Below are 15,562 nucleotides of genomic sequence, written 5' to 3' on the forward strand. Positions count from 1 at the left end.
TAGTTTTGAAGTATACTGCAATTACCCTTCTAGGTATACTATTAGTTTTCTAGCCCTAACCCTTACCTCATGCACACTACCAGTAGACAACTTAAGTGTTTTGTACCTTAAGTTACAATGAAGTTATAAAGGTAAGAATTCACAAAATAACAACAGGATTAAGAACATATTCATTTTCTTTAAAAATCAAAATTTAAAGCAACATTGTATTAAATGCCAAAGTATAAAAACATGGCAATGACAACTGAAATTGACATCCAAGCTCTAAAGAAAAATAAATTAAAAAAAAATTTTAATTATCCCACTCAGGAGAAATAAAAAAAAAAACTTATATGGAAGAACAGACATACCTAAGAGTCAACAATGTTGAAGCACAACTACAGGGCACAACTACAATTAAACATAAGGCACAAATAATTTAATACTTTATTACACTTTGTTAACTATACCTTGATCAAAAGTTTAAGTATAAGCTTAATATACATAGAGTTTTCTATATACTTTTCAGTATAAGCCAAGTATACTTATGTATAACTTTATTAAGTATATCTCTGATAAGTAAATAAAAAGTAAACTGAAAGCATACTCTCTTATTTTTAGTTTAAAAGAAGTATACAAGAAGCACACTTGAATAAACTTATTTTTTGTAAGGGTTCGCCTCTTGTAATAATACGTTTAAGCTCCAGTGAAAGACATTTCGTCTAAAAGTTAGACTGTGTGTGTGTGTGTGTGTGTGCGCGCGCACGTAGCATACAGAATTTTTTTTTTTTAAATCAAGACAAAGTCTGGTACTTTTTGTCACTGAGACTTTTTTGTCTTCTTTCTCTGGTGGATGGAGGTTGCTTGACATTCCAAACAACACATTTTCTTACCATGAACTGATTCAAAAATAACTTTCTATTAACCTTGATTTGGTGCCCTTTGACTATATTTTGGTCTAAAAACCTACCTGAGTCACAGATTTCGATTTTGCTGAAAGGAAATACTGTCCATGCAAAGTCAATCGGACTGCAACCTTTAAGATTCTGAAGGTTGTGGCCAGCAAAGTGTAGAAAAACAGATCAGACAATCCATGAGCTGTAGCATCTGAGTCATGTCATGAAGTCAGAGGCAGTCGGATGCTGGGGGGGGGGGGGGGGGGGGGGGGGGGGGGGGGGGGGGGGTGCGAGTAAAATCTTTAATTACAATCCATATAGGGAAAAAACTGGAAAAATGGTCAAAGCAGCAAATTAAAATGAAATGACAAAAACTTGCATGTAGCTGAGTGAAAGTGTGCTGTTTAAGTGAACCGAGTGATTAATGGCACGATCAGACTACACAAATTCAGCCCGATTTTGACTCAGCTTGTTCATGGCTGACAAATTTCCCATGGAGTTCCAAGAACGGGCCTTGTAATGTAACATAAATGAAAAACATTGATGAAAAGTCTAGCATGTCAGAATTGTTTGCATGTTCTCACCAACTCCTGTGATATGCTACTTGACATTGACCAGTAGCCATGATTGACCATTTCTTGACTTTCCTCCCCAATGACACACGAGGACATGAATGATGATTGGTCGCAGTCAAACTTGTTGTCTTGCCAGTTTCCTGACCAAGACACGGCAAGAATTTATGGCACTAATCTGACATGGTGACCATCATGAAAGACGAAAAATATCATGTAGTCTGAGCCTGGCATAACAGGAAATGAGAAACAGGTGAGGTAGAGCTCAGGTGAAGAGAAGAATTGTAAAGTGTGGACTGGCTCATGAGTTACGGTAGAACTGTAGCTTCTGGATCAGCGGTGAAGCGAGATGTAACATCTTCCAAAGAAATTGTACATTTAGTTGTGTTAACTGTAATATTTGTCACATCCTATTGCCCGGGGCGGCACGGTGGTGTAGTGGTTAGCGCTGTCGCCTCACAGCAAGAAGGTCCGGGTTCGAGCCCCGTGGCCGGCGAGGGCCTTTCTGTGCGGAGTTTGCATGTTCTCCCCGTGTCCGCGTGGGTTTCCTCCGGGTGCTCCGGTTTCCCCCACAGTCCAAAGACGTGCAGGTTAGGTTAACTGGTGACTCTAAATTGACCGTAGGTGTGAATGTGAGTGTGAATGGTTGTCTGTGTCTATGTGTCAGCCCTGTGATGACCTGGCGACTTGTCCAGGGTGTACCCCGCCTTTCGCCCGTAGTTCAGCTGGGATAGGCTCCAGCTTGCCTGCGACCCTGTAGAAGGATAAAGCGGCTAGAGATAATGAGATGAGATGAGAGATCCTATTGCCCTCTAGGAGAATTACCTGAGTGTATTAATTTATCCAGTACACCAACTGCTAATTATCCATTTGTCTATCATGCTAATACGTAGTTGCTGAATAGTTTCCAACAGTGTCAAGATGAGTGTTTTCTAGCAGCTTTTCTAAAACCTAAAGAACTGCAGTCTTATTCCAACTTGATGTCATTCCTCATAAGAGTCAGACAAAGAGGATTCCAAAAAAGTTTATTAATTGTTAAGTATGAAACATTCCCTATTACTAGGTGGTCCAGACATTAGAAATCAATGTTTCCTGTGTGGTAGAGAAAAGTGTGTGTGTGTGTGTGTGTGTGTGTGTGTGTGTGTGTGTTTATTGTGTAAGTTTTATGCAATCTCACTCTCAGATCCACCCACAATGTATCACATCTCAGAAGTGCGTGTCTCTGCAACCACTTAGATATGTCGTGATGTCGTCTCGGTTGCGTTGACATCATCGTAGCACTGCACGCACAGAGTAGCGTCTGACAAGGCCCACATTACCACACACGCAACCTTCTGACCCAGACAGAACTAGACCATTGCGCATCAGGGATCAGAGGAATGCAGAGATTCTGCCAGAATTTCTTTTGTGTGTGTGTGTGCGCATGTGTGCGTGCATGCATGCATTTGTGTTTTCCCAAGTCTCATTCGCCCTCCCAAACTACGCGAGAGTGTGACATCATGGCCGCGTTGGACACAGACTCTGTCCACAGCATCTGGATCGGGTTCCCGCGAGAGAAATGGGAAAAAATGCAGTTGCTTTCACACACGTACTTAAACACACACACACATTCTGGTACTTCTATCTTTGTGGGGACACTTGCTGACATAATACATTCCCTAGCCCCTTATTCTAACCGTAACCATCACAACTAAATGCCTAACTCCAACCCTTACACTTACCCTAACCTAAACCTAATCCAAACCTGAACCCAAAAACTACGTCTTAACCCTTAACTCAAATAGGCCTTTGAAGAAGTGAGGACCAGACAAAATGTCCTCACTTCTCAAAAATGTCCTCACTCTGTTAGTAAAAATCATATTCCAGTCCCCAAGCACACACACACACACACAGGCATAGAAGTATGGAGGCATATAAACACATAAAACCACGCAAAAACCATAAGATCAGTAGTTACCGTAAGGTTTGACGTTTCTCGTCCCATGCATTATCGCCTACATTTCATATCACTGCATCATCAAGGTCTACACACACACACACACACACACCATGCACACCAAATCACGGCCTATAAACCACAATCTGGGAAATGTTCCACTTGACTACAGGAAACTGCAGTGGAATGAAAAAGAAAGACGAAACCTGTTTTTTAAGGAAAAGAGGTTTTTAATCTAATCTGTACTTGGTGCTTCTGTTGTGGAAGTCCTAAACCACAAGTTGTCAATCTGTCACCAGTGGTGACCTTCTCATGCTATGCAATGTAGTTTGCGCTACAGCCATCAGTCTATGTTGAAATATGGATAAGCTACGAGACTGTAGTGTTAAAGTTGAGGATGAGTGCCCCGGTCATACCTCGGTAAAATGTTTCAATATGCTGGGGTTAGCAAAGACTTGTATAAGGCATGAACTCCATCTAATTTGAAAAAGCATGTTGAGGAAAGGGCGGCATGGTGGTGTGGTGGTTAGCGCTGTCGCCTCACAGCAAGAAGGTCCGGGTTCGAGCCCCGTGGCCGGCGAGGGCCTTTCTGTGCGGAGTTTGCATGTTCTCCACGTGGGTTTCCTCTGGGTGCTCCAGTTTTCCCCACAGTCCAAAGACATGCAGGTTAGGTTAACTGGTGACTCTAAATTGACTGTAGGTGTGAATGTGAGTGTGAATGGTTGTCTGTGTCTATGTGTCAGCCCTGTGATGACCTGGCGACTTGTCCAGGGTGTACCCTACCTTTCACCCGTAGTCAGCTGGGATAGGCTCCAGCTTGCCTGCGACCCTGTAGAACAGGATAAAGCGGCTAGAGATAATGAGATGAGATATATTTAAAGGAGATATGCAGAACCATGGCCTCACTTTCGTTTATAAATGCCTTGAGACCTCAAGAATGGCACAGGAATAGTTTTAAGCATTACCAATGAATCTAATATAGTAATTTTTATGATTAAAGTGATTCATATAGGTAGCAGTCTGAGTGAATGACCTTGACATCCGTAACGTCACAGCAGGAAGTCTATCGGTCTCATCGCCATTTCCGCTATACTAAAACACAGAGCTGACTGCAACTCCGATCCTCCATTTTGAGCTAATTTATCGCCATACCACATAAATGTGTTGCTGATTGGTGCAGCAACATGACAGAAGGTGGATTTACGTTGCATTTATGGCCCAAGAACATTCAATCTGCAAGGATTTGGACGCGTTTTGTGAGAAGTTCACGGGCACCTTGGGTGGCTACGAAGTGGTCTCTCCTCTGCTCTGTACGTTTTACTGAAGATTCGTACAAAACCTCAGATCTGTTGAGGAGCGTTGGCTATAAGCCCGTATTGAAAGAGGGTGTAGTATCAACAATTAAATAAAACTACAAGAAAAGGAAAGTATTTATTATATTTATTTATTTATTTTAAAAAGGAAAGTAAGTTCAGTTGCACTAGTTCTCCCGGAGTGTGAGCTGAGGGTTGATGGTAAAACCCAGGATGGAACGGGACATGACATAATATCACTTGGGCAGTGACCTCCCCGCGGTTGTTGCTAAAACTGGTGATGTCCCGTCCCAGGTTTTAGTAATTGCCTGAGCCGAGTAGTAATGACGGAGTACTCAGTATGGAGAAAATGGAGAATGAGTGGAGCAGCCATCTGATTTCTTCACTGGATATTGCTACCATCTTGCCCTTACGTGGAAGAAGCGAATGAACGGAGAACTGAACAAACAACTGAAAGCCAGGTTGTTTCAAAACAATCGGCCACAAGGTCGGCCTTCAAGAAGTGAGAACACAGACGGGTAAGCTCCGACTCTCATTTGGATATAAAACAACAAAAACAACACGTTGTTTACCTGCATTTAGATTTATACATGTAACTTGTATTGTGTGTTTAAGTTACCGGTATAAGATTATTTAATTTGCTTCAGAATGTGATCATCTCAGTTCATCTGATTATTTAATTAGCCTTTTACGTTTTATCAGTGAAAATGCATGCATGTACATTGTATAACACCTATCCTGTTTTAATGAGAGTCAACCCACAATCAATGAAGTCAAATCAGTCTTAGTTGAGCAAGTCAGTAACGGTATTTCTTACTTTCACCATAAATTTTTATTTATATGACTTTGGTCTATAGCTGTAAAAGGCCTCGGCCTTAAAACCGGTTACCGCTGTGACGTCACGCACTCGGGGCTGGCTGGCTCAGCGGGGCAGCTCGAATGCCAACTTTGTGGTTGATTTTAACTCTCAAAAAAATATATTTTTTATTCCCATTTATGCAGCATACAAGAGCCAAGGATGGAGATACTATCCACTCAGAAATGTATTTAAAAATAAAGGTTCTGCGTATCTCCTTTAACTACGTTAGCCTGCTTTCTTTGCTAATTCCAGGCTAGGCAGCAAGGCAGCATTCTTGCTAATGGTAAACATAGGTTATTTACAGGATATGTAATGCCTGATTAGTTAATTAGCAAACTACACTCACCGTCCACTTTAATAGGAACTTGTTCTTGATTCTAAGATTCCTGTTCTTTCCTGGCAGGAGTGGAACCCAATGTGGTCTTCTGCTGTTGCATGCTGAGATGCTTTTCTGCTCACCACGGCTGTAAAGAGTTACTATGTGTTACTATATTCTTTCCTGGCAGCTCGAACCAATCTGGCCATTTTCCTCTGACCTCTCTTATCAACAAGGCGTTTGTTTCCACCCACAGAACTGTCGCTCACTCAATGGTTTGTTTTGTTGTTGTTTTTTTCCCCCACACCATTCTGCGTAAACTCTAAAGATTGTTATGTGTGAAAACCCCCAGGAGATCAGCAGTTTCTGAAATACTCAAATCAGTCCATCTGGCTCAAACCAACACCCATGCCACAGTGAAAGTCACACATTGAGATCACAATTTTTCCCATTCTGATGATTGAAGTGGGTGGCATGGTGGTGTAGTGGTTAGCGCTGTCGCCTCATAGCAAGAAGGTCCGGGTTCGAGCCCCGTGGCCGGCGAGGGCCTTTCTGTGCGGAGTTTGCATGTTCTCCCCGTGTCGGCGTGGGTTTCCTCCGGGTGTTCCGGTTTCCCCCACAGTCCAAAGACATGCAGGTTAGGTTAACTGGTGACTCTAAATTGACCGTAGGTGTGAATGTGAGTGTGAATGGTTGTCTGTGTCTGTGTCAGCCCTGTGATGACCTGGCGACTTGTCCAGGGTGTACCCCGCCTTTCGCCCGTAGTCAGCTGGGATAGGCTCCAGCTTGCCTGCGACCCTGTAGAAGGATAAAGTGGCTACAGATAATGAGATGAGATGAGATGATTGAAGTGAACATTAACTGAAGCTCTTGATGTTTATCTGCATGATTTGATGCATTGTGCTGCTGTCAAGGGATCGGCTGATTAGAGAACTGCATAAAATAACAGGTGGATGGGTGTTCCTAATAAAGTGGCCAGTGAGTGTATGTAGCATTAGTCATGCATATGACCAGCTTAAAGGTCATAGGCAAGGGTCGGCGATGGAACATAGAATATCAATTTAATTTCTTAGAAGAACGACCCAAAAAGTGAATTCAATCTTCCTAGTATCTAATTTGCACCCTAAAATTGAATAAAACGGTTAAAATATACTGGTTTGCGCAAGTTCCGAAGGTTTGTTTACATCTCACTTACACGCACTTTTACCGCCAGGGGACTGTCGTCATGACGTCATTCAAGCCAAACAGACTGGGAGCAGTTCTGTGTTTACTTGCGAACCGAGCACGTGTACGGACTTTGGTTGTGAGAGGTTGTGTAAAATGTCTGAAAGCGATAGCGATTTTGAAGTAGGAACTCTCCAAATTGAATATTGAGAGGTGAAACCATATATATATATGAACCTATGGCCGTTGTGAAGTAATTGGTGAATGTGGCTCACTGGTTTGACCGTGCAGCCTCGGAATCGGACAGCGACTCGGCCGACTCTGATCGCGGTGACCCCGGACCTCAACAAGACTCGCGCCCAAACGATTTATCCTGGTTGTTATGATAAATTCTTACTTTCGTCGTAATACTAAATAAGAGCTCTTTTGAAGAATAATTAAACCACACGTGTACACACATAATCCCTATAATATAACGTGGATTTGTTTATATTGCTAATATAATATATTGCTAATAGTAATACAAGCATTATACTATTTATAGCCTACTCTAAGCGAGGAAAAATCCCTTTTGTCTCATTTCCACAATGATTGTATAGGATCCCTCAGGATTCTTGACTTATCAATTGCAAGCAAAGGTAAAAATGTTTACCTCCAATCTTCTCCTTTTTGCTTGAGCGTTGATGGGCCGGTTCTTCTTTGACTGCTTGATTTTGTGTTCGAATTTTGTTGGAACAGCGTCAGGTTTGAGCCTTCTCTGTCCGACACTGACACCTAAACTCTCCAACAGATGGGGATTCTTCAAAAATGAATCATCGTCGAAGTGATCAGAGCACAGAGTGGCGTATTTACCCGGCTGTCAACCCTCTCGCTTCACGCACACAATCCACTCTCTCTGCCTCTTCTCCTCTCTCAGAAAAAGGTAAAAACTTCTTCCTGAACCTGTCCCATTGTTACAGTTCACTGCACAACAATAAGGCATGGTTTTGCTTTGGAAATTCCCGAATGTACGTCTGCACTCAAGCCAAACGGCAATGTAAGTAAACGGAAGTGGACTCAACTCAAGCGATTTGTTTGCCTTGAATGACGTCACGCGCCGAGTGGTCATGAAAATCGCTGAGCAGAAATTTGCCGCGATCTGTGCTAACTTATTTTAATTATTACTTATTAACAATACTTCTTGGGACCAGAAGAAAATTACAGAGGGTTTTTTAACATATAAAGTTTCAAATGTACATACATTGAAAATCTTTGCCTATGACCTTTAAGGTCTTTATACCTATTTTTTCAAATGGCTATCCCATAATTGAACACTTTCACAGCAAAGCTGTGAATGTTCGTGTACAGAAAAATGATGTTTAGTTTTTTCCGCAACAGGTTTGATTTTGTCAGCAAAAGGAATGCATTCAACCAATCAGGCGTAGGTTATGGAAACTTCATCACACTGCTACAGGCAGAGTCTCTCGTTCATTTTGTCTGAAAACCCAGTGCTATTTGACAAGGGCAACAAAAATTATACCGATAACGACTTTATTTACAACAACAGTGGTGGGTTTACAGACCCCACCATTGCCATGTATGTGTAATGTCCTTTAGTAAGTAATAAAAGTAAATTCTCACATAATTAAACATGACGTTACTGTATTTCATAAGTTAAAACATTTACTTTTTACTTTTTTAACACTTTAAAAAGAGCAACTTTCATTTAAATACATTTTTGGCTGGATATATCCACGAGAATGTTTTAAAGCTATCTATGTACTTTCACTTAAGTATAATTTCTCAGTATGGTTTCCACCTCTGTTCACACAGAATAAATATAAAAATGCAAACATTTGTCACAGTAGACAGATGTAATCACTGGAAGAGTGTTTTGTTTTATCTGTAACCACTTATCCCGTGCAGGGTCACAGGGGGCAAGCTGGAGCCTATCCCAGCTGACCATGGACAAGAGGCAGGGTACACCCTGGACAAGTCGCCAGCTCATCACAGGGCCAACATACACATAGAGACACAAACAACCATTCGCACTCAGGGTCAATTTAGAGCCACCAATTAACCTAACCTGCATATCTTTGGACTGTGGGAGGAAACCCACTCAGACACGGGGAGAACATGCAAACGCCACACAGAAAGGCCCTCGTTGGCCACTGGGTTTGAACCCAGAACCTTTCTGCTGTGAGGCGACAGCGCTAACCACTACACCACTGTGCCACCCAGGAGAGTGTGTTTATTATGAAAACAATAAGCAGACATACAAATCCAAAATAGGCAGAATCAAAACAGTGGACAGGCAAAGGGTCATGCGAGCCGCAAACAGACTAGGCGAGGCAGAGACAAACGCAAAAACCAAAATACAAGTGCGAGTCGGTAAACCAGAATAACAATGTAAAAAGGCTTCGTAAGGTCAGACAAAGGAGTACTGAGCGCATTACTTCGCAAAGTCTGTGTGTGTCCAGTGTCCTTATACGTGCATGCTGATTGCACTCTAATCCAGGACAGGTGCATGTAATTAGTCCTTGAGGTGCGCGCTACTCGTGAAGTTCGCAAATGTGTATGGATGTGACATTATATTCAAATAGGTTATAAAAAATGTAAACATAACAAAAATGTACATTCTAAAAGATAAATTTTGATTATCATAACTGAAAAAAAACACATGACTGGATACCTGAATTCCTCTAACCAATAAACTAAACTTCTCTTATTTTCGAGGAAACAGCATATAGAATAAGAATTTAAATATTTAAATAAGGGGCGGCATGGTGGTGTAGTGGTTAGCGCTGTCGCCTCACAGCAAGAAGGTCCGGGTTCGAGCCCCATGGCCGGCGAGGGCCTTTCTGTGCGGAGTTTGCATGTTGTCCGCGTGGGTTTCCTCCGGGTGCTCCGGTTTCCCCCACAGTCCAAAGACATGCAGGTTAGGTTAACTGGTGACTCTAAATTGACCATAGGTGTGAATGTGAGTGTGAATGGTTGTCTGTGTCTATGTGTCAGCCCTGTGATGACCTGGCGACTTGTCCAGGGTGTACCCCGCCTTTCGCCCATAGTCAGCTGGGATAGGCTCCAGCTTGCCTGCGACCCTGTAGAACAGGATAAAGCGGCTAGAGATAATGAGATGAGATATTTAAATAATGCCATACTTTTACATATACTGTATTAATGTGAAATAATGACAGTGCTTCATGAAGAACCTGCAGTTCAGGGCGTTCATGGATATATGATCACCAAGGACAACCATGGATAGTTTCACGTGTCCATATACCTCAAGGTTTGATGTGTTGTGAATTCTGGGATGCTTTTCTGCTCACCACGGATGTAAAGAGTGATTATTTGAGCTACCGTAACCTTCCTGTTAGCTTGAACCAGGCTAGCCATTCTCCTCTGACCTCTTTAATCAACAAGACATTTCCATCTGCAGAACTGCTGCTCAGTAGATGTGACGAAATGCTGGATGGTTCCTTTAGGGATATGATATGCTGAACAGTCTGGATGGGACAGAAAGGTGAAATAAGGTGAAATACATTTCAACACCTGTAAAGACTGCAGATAAATTAATCTACATAAATTTGATTCCGTTTAGCTTCTTGTTCTCCTGATTAGCTCATGATTAGTAGTGGCAATGGGATTCATCATCATATTTCCTATATTCCTATATTTCTGATATTAACTTGGCCAAATTTAGACTTGGACTTGCAGAATTTGTAAATATAATATAATATAAAATTGAATTAAGTTAAATTTTCACCATTTTAATGAAATTGTACATCAGCGAAATGTAGTGTTTCATACACAATATAAAATAAATGTACCATCAGGATAGTTTATTATACTTTCCTTTTTCAGTACATAATCATTTGAGTAATAATTCGAGTATATTGAACATAACATGTTATTGTGTGTGTGTGTGTGTGTGTGTGTGTGTGTGTGTGTGTGTGTGTGTGTGTGTGTGTGTGTGTGAGCACCTTTTGGTGGCTGAGTAGTTTGTTAAATATGATCTGATAAATATGATCTGACAGAAAGAGCCTGAAGGCAGAAACATGTCTGGGGCATAAAGTGGGCAACAACAACACACATACAGAGAGAGAAAGAGGACTGTTCTATTGGATGTGCACATATGAGAAATGACAGAATATGGCGATTGAATGAGAGAGAAACTACACTGTTTACATCGTAAATCAGAGAGAGATAGAGAGAGAGAGACGTCGAGAGAGAGGTCATGAGGTTTTCTCTGCAGGAAAGAGCATAAGGCATAAAGACAAAAAAGTCAGTTTCGAACATAAAGTCCCATCTCATTATCTCTAGCCGCTTTATCCTGTTCTACAGGGTCACAGGCAAGCTGGATCCTATCCCAGCTGACTACAGGTGAAAGGCGGGGTACACCCTGGACAAGTCGCCAGGTCATCACAGGGCTGACTCAGAGACACAGACAACCATTCACACTCACAGTCAATTTCGAGTCACCAGTTAACCTAACCTGCATGTCTTTGGACTGTGGGGAAAACCGGAGTACCCGGAGGAAACCCACACGGACACAACATGCAAACTCTGCACAGAAAGGCCCTCGCCGGCCACGGGGCTCGAACCCGGACCTTCTTGCTGTGAAGCGACAGCGCTAACCACTACACCACCCTGCCACCATTTGTTACACCATCATTATTATTACACCGTCATCTATACTGGGTTTCTCTTCCAAGGACAAATGAATAATATGTGTATGTATATGCACCAATCAGCCATAACATTAAAACCACTGACAGGTGAAGTGAAGAACATTTTTAATCTCCTTAAAATGGCACCTGTCGTGGGGTTTCATGTACAGTATTACGCAGCAAGTGAACAGTCAGTTCTTAAAGTTGATGTGTTGTAAGCTGGAAAAATGGGCAAGCGTAAGGATCTGAGTGACTTTGACAAGGACCAAATTGTGATGGCGAGACGACTGGGTCTACAAAACAGCAGGTCTTTTGGGGTGTTCCCGGTATGCATTAGTGAGTACCTATCAAACATGGTCCAGGAAAGGGTCATGGGTGTCGAAGGCCACACCAGAGCGCCCGGGGAGCAGTCAGGGGTCAGGTACCTTGCTCAAGGGCACCTCAGCCCAAGGCCACCCCACTTCAACCTAACTGCATGTCTTTGGATTGTGGGGGAAAACTGGAGCACCCAGAGGAAACCCACACAGACACGGGGAGAACATGCAAACTCCACACAGAAAGGCCCTTGCCGGCCACTGGGTTCGAACCCGAAACCTTCTTGCTGTGAGGCGACCATGCTAACCACTACACTACCGTGCCGCCGTTTGTTACACCATCATTATTATTACACCATCATCTATACTGGGTTTCTCTTCCAAGGACAAATGATTTTAACATATCATATCCAAGTATAGTCCAAAAATGCTAATATGCTAAAAAATTATGATAAGGTTATATCGTTCTTCACTATCAGAGACAATAATTGTCTGCTAAACACAGCAGAGATGATAACTCATAGAGGTCAGTACTTACCCACCAAAGTACAGGCGTAAGGAAAAAAATGGTGGACAAGCAGGATATTTGAACAGATTTCAATTTCAGATGTCAGTTTCTCAAACAGCTAATGAACCCATTTGTCTCAGTTTTGTACATACCCTTGTAATCATTGTTACCAAGTCAAAAACAATTTATACTTACACTTTTCCTTTCTCAAAGAATAAAAACAAAGTTCTTGGTAATTAGTTCATGCTTTTTTCTCTCATTCTGATTAAATAACGTGCATGGCATGGCAGCACCTCTGAGTCAAGCCACCAGCGCCAAAAATAGCCTCAGTCAAAAACAGCGGAGACACCCTATCACCTTCCACCTGTGAAAAGAGGAAAAAAAGGTGGGATGGAGGGACAAAGGGAGTAGAGTTAGCATGTCCTGTCGTTTAAGGGTTTCATTATGTGCTGAATGCGTCACTGCCAGGAGAACATGAGGAGAAAAAAGAAAAAGAAAGGAAGAGTGTGAGGGAGTAGTTGGCAGGAAAGTGTTACCAGAGGGGATTAGTGGGGTTCAACGTATAAGTTTTTTTTTTTTTTTTTTTTTTGTGTGTGTGTGTGTGTGTGTGTGTGTGTGTGTGTGTGTGTGTGTGTGTGTGGAAAGTGAGTGTGAGTAACTCTGTATGGATTGTGTAAAAAGGTGTTCTCTATGTCTCTAAGTTTCCGTTCCTCACTTTCCTCTGTCTCCTTTCCCGTTCTTTCTCACTTTAGTTCAGTTTTATAAAGCAGCTTTATAGTCATGGCCAGGGTTAAATCTGGCAAGAAGGCACAGGAGCAGAGATCTGGGTTTATGTGAACAGCAAGTCAAGCTAAGCTCTGGTACTGTAATTTTAATCATGCAGTTTTTAATACTATCTTTCTGAAATCCATTTAAACTACTTGATGTGATAATTTCCAGGCCAGTTCTAGAGAAGCTACTCACTAGCTATGGTAATGTCCCCAAATCTTCTTTTCTATTGTCCCATGATCATTTGAGTCCCTGATGATGTTTTTGTTACTGCATGTTTACAATTATGATTTGTTTCATTTTGACAATTTTCACATACATGGATGTTTTAGAGGGGGTGGCACGGTGGTGTAGTGGTTAGCATTGTTGCCTCACAGCAAGAAGGTCCTGGGTTCGAGCCCAGTGGCCAACGGGGGCCTTTCTGTGTGGCGTTTGCATGTTCTCCCTGTGTCTGCGTGGGTTTCCTCTGGGTGCTCCGGTTTCCGCCACAGTCCAAAGACATGCAGGTTAGGCTAATTGGTGGCTCTAAATTGACCGTGAGTGTGAATGGTTGTTTGTCTCTATGTGTCAGCCCTGCAATGACCTGGCAAATTGTCCAGGGTGTACCCCGCCTTTCGCCCATAGTCAGCTGGGATAGGCTCCAGCTTGCCTGCGACTCTGTCCAGGATAAGTGGCTACAGATAATGGATGGATGGATGTTTTAGAGGGGGTGGCACAGTGGTGTAGTGGTTAGTACTGTCGCCTCACCGCAAGAAGGTCCTGGGTTTGAGCCCAGTGGCCAATGGGGGCCTTTCTGTGTGAAGTTTGCATGTTCTCCCCGTGTCTGCGTGGGTTTCCTCTGGGTGCTCTGGTTTCCCCCACAGTCCAAAGACATGCAGGTTAGGCTAATTGGGGGCTCTAAATTGACCGTAGGTGTGAATGTGAGTGTGAATGGTTGTCTGTGTCTATGTGTCAGCCCTGTGATGACCTGGCGACTTGTCCAGGGTGTACCCCGCCTTTCGCCCGTAGTCAGCTGGGATAGGCTCCAGCTCGCCTGCGACCCTGTAGAACAGGATAAAGCGGCTAGAGATAATGAGATGAGATGAGATGAAGTTTCTGGTGCCATGGTGGTGCAGTGGTTAGCACTGTTGCCTCATGGTAAGTAGGTTCTGGGTTTGAACCCCATGGCTGACAGGGGCCTTTCTGTATGGAGTTTGCATGTTCTCCCCGTGTCTGTGTGGGTTTCCTCTGGGTGCTCTGGTTTCCCCCATGGTTCAAAGACATGCAGATTAGGTAAAAATACCCAGCCATTGGGTTTGCACAAGTCAGTGCATGCTTAATGCCAGTCCCAAGCTCAGATAGATTGCGGAGGGTTGTGTCAGGATGGGCATCCGGTGTAAAAATCTGTAAATCAATTGGGGCTTTGCCCTGTATTCTTCCCCTGTCACTATGTGTCTAAATTCTGGTTGGATATCTGACCAATCTTCTTCACAGAATTGGTAGAGTTCAAATAAATTTGACCCTACTTTTAAACACAGTCCACATATTTTCTATAGGGTTGAGGTCAGATTTAAGCTTCATGTTAGCCTGCTTTATCTGTTCCACAACCAGCTTTGATGTGTGTTTGGGGTCATTGTTCTGTTGGAACACCCAATTGTGTCGAAGTTCTGATGGTTTGAGGTCATGCTGAAAAATTCTGAGGTAGTCATACTTCTTCATTATTCCACTTTCGACTTCATTATTTCCACTTTCTGCAATGCACCAATTCCACTGGCAGTAAAACAGCCCCAGAGCATGATGCTACCACCACCATGCTTAACAATTGGTACAGTGTTCCTCTGCACCTCTGGTCCTTGTGGCCAAACAACTCAATGTTTGTCTTATCTGATCATAAAGCTTTCCTCCAGAAGGCTTTTTCTTTGTCCATTTGGTGAGCTGCAAATTTTAGTTTACTTTGAAGGTGGCGATTTTGGAGCAGAGGCTTCTTGGACAGCAGCTTCTCAGTCCATGATGATGTAAAAGTTGCTTGACTGTAGACAGTCTTCCAGCAGCATCACGTTCATGGAAGGTCTGTTTTTTGGTGGTTCCTGGGTTGTTCCTGACCATCGGAACCAATTTCCTCTCAGCTGAGAGGGACAGTTTGGGTCTTCATCCAGTAAAAGGACTACACCTCCCAATAACTTGTACTTACGTACAATTGTTTGAACTGATGATCTTGGAATCTGCAGTTGTTTAGAAATGATTCCAAGAGACATTCCTGAGTGTAAATCTATGATCCTTTTTCTCAGATAGGCACTAAGCTCCTTGGA

This window comes from Neoarius graeffei, chromosome 19, assembly GCF_027579695.1.
Source record: "Neoarius graeffei isolate fNeoGra1 chromosome 19, fNeoGra1.pri, whole genome shotgun sequence".
Taxonomy (NCBI): Eukaryota; Metazoa; Chordata; class Actinopteri; order Siluriformes; family Ariidae; genus Neoarius; species Neoarius graeffei.